Below are 8,435 nucleotides of genomic sequence, written 5' to 3' on the forward strand. Positions count from 1 at the left end.
GTAAAGACAGGGTTTCACCATGTTGGCCAGCCTGGTTTCGAACTCCTGACCTCGTGATCCGGCCACCTCTGCCTCCCGAAGTTCTGGGATTACAGGCGTGAGCCTCCACACCTGGCCCTCCTGTATATATTTCTTTATTGGCTCAGATTCCATAGAGAAGGTGATTGTTTAGCACCCTTGATCCCCTTCCCTATTATGTACATAGCTTTAAGTTGAAGAGGATCCTATCACACCACACGTGCACACACACACACACACACACACACCCCCCTTTACCTTAAGGACCTATACCTATAGAGTATAGTCCACAACTCTTTATCTGGGATTCACGTTCTTCTCAAACCTGCCTCTCCATACTTATCTCCTACTGTCTGCCCCTGAAACAAACCCTCTGTTTCAGTCAGACCACTTCACCCAATTATATTCCAGCCACTGGATCTCTGCTTAGCCGTTTCCTCTCCCTGAGAAGCTCTTCCTACTGCTCCCTGCCGGTCCAAATCCTACCCATATTTCAAAGCCGAGGTCATCTTTCTCTGTGAAAACTCTCCTGGACATTCGTGCACAGAGTAAATTTATTATTACCTGTAGCATAAATTAGGGTTAACTTTTCTCTTTCTTTGTCTATACATCTATTCTCCCCACAACTAGATTTATGAGTCCCTGGAGAGCATGGGTCACATTTTCTCTCTTTGTTCCCTCAAAACTTAAGCATGAGTTAGAATCTCAACAAATATGTGTGGCTAGAATTTATCTTCTATTTCCCCATTTCAGAGCACCAGTTTCCTGAGCTAGTGGTTTTAAGGGTATGAAATTGCTCTTCAGCCATCATTAATAATAGCAATAGATTACCTTATCAAAAAGACTTTAACAGCTTCCATTTATTATACATTTACTCTGCCAGTCACCACACTTTACCTGGATTAACTCACAGACTCCTCATACTGACACTTTTAGAGATTCAGAATGCTTAGGTGATTTATTCAAGGTCCATCAGCCCATATGTGCAGAACAGAAACCTCTTCTTCTACAATAGAAAACAATAATCTTGGCCGGGTGCCGTAGCTCATGCCTGTAATCCCAGCACTTTGGGAGGCTGAGGCAGGTGGATCACGAGGTCAAGAGTTCGAGACCAGCCTGGCCAATATGGTGAAACCCTGTCTCTACTAAAAATACAAAAATTAGCCAGGAGTGGTGGTGCATGCCTGTAGTCTCAGCTACTCAGGAGGCTGAGGCAGAAGAATCGCTTGAACCTGGGAGGCGAAGGTTGAAGTGAGCTGAGATTGCACCACTGCACTCCAGCCTGGGTGACAGAGTAATGCTCTGCCTCAAAAAAAAAAAAAAAAAAGGCCGGGCACGGTGGCTCACACCTGTAATCCCAGCACTTTGGGAGGCCGAGACGGGCAGATCACGAGGTCAGGAGATCGAGACCATCCTGGCTAACACGGTGAAACCCCGTCTCTACTAAAAATACAAAAAATTAGCAGGGCGTGGTGGCGGGTGCCTGTAGTCCCAGCTACTCAGGAGGCTGAGGCAGAAGAATGGCATGAACCTGGGAGCTGGAGCTTGCAGTGAGCCGAGATCACACCACTGCACTCCAGCCTGGGCAACTGAGCAAGACTCCGTCTCAAAAAAAAAAAAAAAGAAAACAATAATCTTATACAGATGTTTACTGTAGCTCTAGCAAAGGGCAAACAAATCTCTGCCCTAAGCTTCTTGCTAAGTATCTGCATGGGTTATGACTTACTAAAGTACCTACAGGAATTCCACTAATGCTAAAATTCCTTTCTTAAGAACATTCACATAATGAATAGCAACATTCAGCATTCATTCATGAAGATTTAAAAACTAGTAGCAACACCATTCTTTAATCCAGTCCAATTTCACAGGTGCTATCAAAGCAATACTAAGATTGTCTCTTAGCAATCTTAACTTGATTACCTCTTTAAAGACCGTATCCCCAATACAGTCATATCCGGAGGTCCTGGGGGTTAGGACTTCAACATAGGAATTTCGGGAGGAAACAACTCAGCCCATTCCATGGCAGCCCAGTATGGTGATTACTTCAGTCTTACCTAAGTCAGTTAAATATCATCATTTGGCTTCTGTATTCTGGAATCCTATAATCTGCATTGATACTGGGAGACCCAGTTGCACCACAGCATCTCTTAACTGTCTCTCTGGTCTGCAGAAGACAACCACTATTGATCTCAAAAAAGCTGTTGTGTCTGCTTACCATTGCACCCCTGGTGAAGGAATGTCTTCTTAGCCTTCCCAGGGAACATGGTCAGGAGGTAGCTTGATATGGTTTGGATCCATGGTCTAACGGATCTGGTCCCGCGTTGTAACTTTGTATTAGGTCATTCTCGCGTTGCTATAAAGAGATACCTGAGACTGAGTAATTTACAAAGAAAAGAGGTTTAATTGGTTCATGGTTCTGTAGGCTGTACAGGAAGCATGGCAGCATCTACTTGACCTCTGGGGAGGCTTCAGGAAGCTTACAATCATGGTGGAAGGCAAACTGGGAGCAGGCACATCACATGCTCAGGGCAGGAGCAAGAGAGAGAGCGGGGTGGCAGGTGCCACACGCTTTTAAACAACCAGATCTTGCAAGAATTCACTCACTATCACGGGAACAGCATCAAGGGGGATGGTGCTAAAGCATTCATGAGAAATCCACCACCATGATGCAATCACCTTCCATCTGGCCCACCTCCAACATTGGGGATTATAATTCATCATGAGATTTGGGCAGGGACACAGATCCAAACCATATCAAACTCCATTCTCACATTTCCACATACCTTATATTTTGAGCTTTATGACGCCTTCTCCAGTGTCAGTTCTGATATACCCACTTCATTTATTATAGAACATTGTCCTCCCCACTCCCCCATTCCCTAGCTTCAAGGAGCAATCCTAGCAGCATATTAGTACTGGCACCATGTGTCCCTGCCAGGCCATTAAACCCTGAGTCACCGGAGGGTGCTCCTGTGACAGTGAGTTCCCCCCATTCCAATCTCATCTTTCTCCCCTTTGTCAAACCTAACTATCCAGGCATCCTAAGGCAGGGACAGCCCGAGGCTGCTCCTCTAGGATATAACCACTTATCATACCAAAGGACAAGTACATCTTCCAGAAAGTTCTGCTTTGGGACAAAAGCCTGCAGTGGTATCTGCTCTGCAATCTCAGTGGATGACATTCTTTTCTCAGACTAAACGCAGTTTAATGAACAAGCCACTAGGGGGCAAAGCTGCTTTAGTTTGGTAAATTTAAATTGCTGCTGCTGCTTTTTTTTTTTTTTTTTTTTTTTTTTTTTTTTTTTGAGACAGCGTCTCCCTCTGTCGTCCAGGCTGGAGAGCAGTGGCACGATCTCGGCTCACTGCAACCTCCGCCTACCGGGTTCAAGCGATTCTCCTGCTTTAGCCTCCCAAGTAGCTGGGATTAGAGGTGACTGTCACCGCACCCGGCTATTTTTTGTATTTTTTGTAGAGACGCAGTCTCACTATGTTGCCTAGGCTGGTCTGGAACTCCCGGGCTGAAGCAGTCCTCATGCCTGGACCTCCCGAAGTGCTGGGATAACAGGCATCAGTCACGGAGGCCGGCCCGAATTGCTTCTTTCTTATTACAAAAGTGTGGGCCGGGCGTGGTGGCTTACGCCTGTAATCCCAGCACTTTGGGAGGCGGAGGTGGGCAGGTCACAAGGTCAAGAGATCAAGAACAGCCTGGCTAACATGGTGAAACCCTGTCTCTACTAAAAATACAAAAACTAGCTGGGCAAGGTGGCTCACGACTGTAATCCCAGCACTTTGGGAGACCGAGGCCGGCGGATCACCTGAGATTGGGAGTTCGAAACCAGCCTGACCAACATGGAGAAACGCCATCTCTACTAAAAATACAAAATTAGCTGGGCGTGGTGGTAGATGCCTGTAATTCCAGCTACTTGGGTGGCTGAGTCAGGAGAATCGCTTGAACCTGGGAGGCGGAGGTTGTGGTGAGCCGAGATTGCGCCATTGCACTCCAGCCTGGGCAACAAGAGTGAAACTCCATCTCAAAACAACGACAACAACAACACTAGCTGGGTGTGGTAGCATGCACCTGTAGTCTCAGCCACTCAGGAGGCTGAGGCAGGAGAATCGCTTGAACCCCAGAGGTGGAGGTTGCAGTGAGTCGAGATGGTGCCACTGCACTCCCGCCTGGCCACAGAGCAAGACTCTGTCTTTAAAAAAAAAAAAAAAAGTGTGGAATGCAAGGAAAATAGAGAAATAGAGATAAACTAATAAAAGAAGATAAAAATCACCTGACATCCCATACCTCAGATAAACACTCAGGACTTTATGGCATTTTGTTTACATTATTTTCCCCCTCCACCTAAATGTAAATAAAACAAAATTTAATGTGGTATTTCTGTACATATTATCTGGTTTCTACTTTATAATAAAATCTTGTTTACTTGTCTACTTTGATCTCTTCTTGGCTTTTTGGCTTTTTAACTAAGTGTAGTACTTGTCTACTTTGTAATAAAACCTTTCCAAGGTATTAAATATTCTTCTGTGGCATTTTCTTTCTTTCTTTCTTTCTTCTTTCTTTCTTTCTCTCTTTCTCTTTCTTTCTTTCTCTCTCTCTTTCTTCTTTCTCTCTCTCCTTTCTCTCTCTCTCTTTCCTTTCTCTCTCTCTCTCTTTCTTTCTTTCTGTCTCACTCTGTCACCCCAGGTTGGAGTGCAGTGGCGCAATCTTGGCTCACTATAAGCTCCACCTCCCGGGTTCACGCCATTCTCCTGCCTCAGCCTCCCTCAGCCTCCCAAGTAGCTGGGACTACAGGCACTCGCCACCACGTCCAGCTATTTTTCTTTTTTTTTTTTTTAGTAGAGATGGGGTTTCACTGTGTTAGCCAGGATGGTCTTGATCTCCTGACCTCGTGATCTGCCCACCTCGGCCTCCCAAAGCGTTGGGATTACAGGCGTGAGCCACCATGCCCGGCCTCTTTCTTTCCTTTTATTTTATTATTATTTTTTGAGACAGAGTCTCACTCTGTCATCCAGGCTGGAGTGCAATGGCACGATCTCAGCTCACTGCAACATTCGCCTCCCGGGTTCAAGCGATTCTCCTGCCTCAGCCTCCTGAGTCGCTGGGATTACAGGTGCCCACCATCACGCCCGGCTCATTTTTGTATTTTTAATGGAGCTGAGAGCTCACCATGTTGGTCAGGCTGGTCTCCAACTCCTGACCTCGTGATCCGCCCACCTCGGACTCCCAAAGTGCTGGGATTACAGGCATGAGCCACAGTGCCTGGCTGTGACATTATCTTTCTAATGTTTAATTATTATAAAAAACATGGACAATATAATTTATCATGATTAAATTTTTTTGTACATCATTGATGAACTCCTTGGCTTAGCTTCTCAATAACTAAAAGAGGAATTGCTGGCTCAAAGGCAATGTAATCCTTTTAGGTTTGGGACATGTATTGCCAAGTTATTTTCCAGAAAGGGGGTGACAACTACAGTCTCGCTAGCATCCTGAGAGAATGCTGCTATGACTCCCTCATTGGCAACACTGCTCATATCTTTTGAAATTTTTGCCAATTTGACAGGTAACATATTGCATTGTGGTTGTTTTTAATTGTACCTCTTCAAAAATCAAATGTAAAAGAAATATTTATTGAGCATGGATTATTTGTCATGCACTGTGCTAATTCCTGGGAATCCGGGAGGTAGTAATGCAGATATTGTTCTTGCTATCTTTAATCTCACATTCTAGAAAGATGAGGGCATGCCAGAAACAAAGTAAACTGATACACAAGTAGTTATGGATTGGAAGAAGCGTCATAGAGGAAAGAAACAGGGTAGTGTACCACAGATAGTAAGCGACATGCTCATTGGCTTCTGATAATTTCAACAATTCTATCCTTTATGCTCATCAGCTACCATGTTTCTTCTTTTGTGAAATAGGGAGAAATAGAGGCGCGGGTAAAGGGAGGCTGACAGGAAGTTTGCTGCCATAAAGATGATGTTTTACATTTAGTAAAGGGCACTCCTACACCATTCTTTCTGGGGTGGCAACTCTGAAATGCTGAGGTGGCCTTGTACTAGTAGGAGATCTGTTCCTTATCTCACCACACAAAAGCAGATACCAGTACAGCAGACCCAGTATGGATTCTTTTGTTTTCTTTTCTTTTCTTTCTTTTTTCTCTTTCTTTCTTTTCTTTCTCTTTCTTTCTTTCTTTCTTTTCTTTCTTTCTTTCTTCTCTTTCTTTCTTTCTTTTTCTTCTCTCTGTCTCTCTCTCTCTTACACACACACACACACACACACACACACACACACACACACACAGAGCATACACCAAGGTAAGTAATTGTTCCTGATGGGATTAGACAGAAATGATCACCCCAAGTCCCTAAGCAGAAGCCCTGAAACCCCCTTCCATCCTTACACGAACACATAGGTGGGAAGCTCCAAGCCTCAAAATAGGGGATTTAAAATGCAATGTGTATTCTTATTGTGGGAAATTTGTTGAGGAAGGCCTACAGCCTCCAAAATACTTCTGTCAAAAGTCCTGTCCCTGCTCTTCCTTGAATACCTAAGTAGTTGAGAGATAAAGTGAGTTCTGGAGAGTTAATTACACCTTCTAGACAGAGCTTGCAACATTAATTACGTTTAGGATTGCATCTGTCATTTGTAGACTTGCATTGGGTCTGGAATTGTTGACTGAGGAGAGCATGCTTTTCACACCTAATTTTTTTTTAAATTGCTGCATAACAACCTCATAGCAACAACAAGGAAAATGCATGAGAGAAAAAATGACCTCAATCCCCCCGCATTAATGCATCAAGTGCATTTATTTTTCCTCACCTCTTTCTTTGTGGAACATACCTTCTTTATGCTATTTGAATGACACAGTAGTTTCTAGAAGATCCGTATACTTATTACTATTGCCGGTAGACCACGAGGCTTCAGTGGGATATGACACCAACACCAGCCCACAAGACACAGCAGATGGGGTCTCGTGGGCCAAGATGAATAGAGCTGCCTCTCATGGGATATGAGGTCCAAGGTGTGGTTCAGGAAGGGCAGAGCCTAGGCAAACCACCTTGGGTACCCTTACCTGCCTCTCGGCCCGGTCTACTTGCTAATGCTCTTATATAATGGAGTTATGGTGAGTGTGAACACACAAGAGAGTTTGACAAGGAACCAGAATTCAGAAAATGGCAATGGGCAGCTTGGAAGATGTGTGTTGGAGAGGGCACAGACCCACCTCTGTATCCTGCTTCCCTGAGGGTGGCTTGTAGACTGTTTGTTTGAACGTGGGGTTCAGTAGCTTTTCTCTGCCTCCTGGAAAACAGTCCCTGACCAGCTGCCAGCAATGCAGCGCCCTAGGGAGCCAGGGCCTAGAGCAATTGATCTTGTGTGTCAGATCCAGATGGTAACTCAGTGTTTACCAGGCAAGCTTTGCAGGTGGGCTGTAGGATGGGGAGGTACGGGACCTGCCTGGCCTCACCTACTGCTCAGTAGTTCTGGTTATGGTATGGTTCACAGGCCTCTATATGTTTCGTGCTTCCAGAAAAAATTAGGCTTTCAGCCTTCTCCATATGGGTTTAAAGAGAATGACAGTGAAAGCTTCGAAACCTTCTTGAATAGTCTCAGAACTCCAAAAATGTTTCTTCTACCACATTCTATAGGTTGAAGCAAGTTACAGTCCAGCCCAGATTCATGGGGGTGGAGAAACAAACTCCATCTCTTGAAGGAAGGAGTGGCAAAGTCACAGTGCAAAGGACTGAGCATCCAGGGATGGGAGGAACTGCTGTGGCCTTTATTGCAATCAGTCTACCAGTCTACTTGGAATCAGTATTTTACCACTTCAAGTGCCAGAGAATTGTTCTGGAGTACTAAGCCATTTAAGGACTCACTACTCCTTCTCTATCCATTTTAAATGACACACAGATGTTTCCCTCTGGCAATGGTTGCTTGTCGTGCTTAATAACTGATTCTCATGGTTAAATGGTAAGTCTGAGAAACAGGCCACGAGAAACACGGGCTGGGAATTGAGCAGTACCATTAGTCATACATAAATATGTTCATTAGCGTTCTTGCTTTCAGACAACAGAATCCACTCTTAACTAGTTTAAATTAGCAGACACTTATTACAGGGTATTAGCTATGATACACAATCTGTGGAACAACTAATGGAACAAACTGGAGGATGGACTTTCTAGGCCAACTCTGGTGGAGTTGCCAGGGAGAGCTCACAACCATGCTTCATCTGCTACTACCACAGGAAGCTGCTGCTATGAGCCTTGCTCCCAGAATCTGACTCTGCTGCTGCACACCAAGAAAGTGGATGCCCCTGTGGCCTGCCTCTGTCCATATTTAACTTAGTTTCAAATCAAAGCCTAGCACACTTGCATCTGATTGGTAGAACCTAAGTCATAGGTCTACAC

The sequence above is a fragment of the Macaca thibetana genome, chromosome X (genome assembly GCF_024542745.1).
Source record: "Macaca thibetana thibetana isolate TM-01 chromosome X, ASM2454274v1, whole genome shotgun sequence".
Lineage (NCBI taxonomy): Eukaryota > Metazoa > Chordata > Mammalia > Primates > Cercopithecidae > Macaca > Macaca thibetana.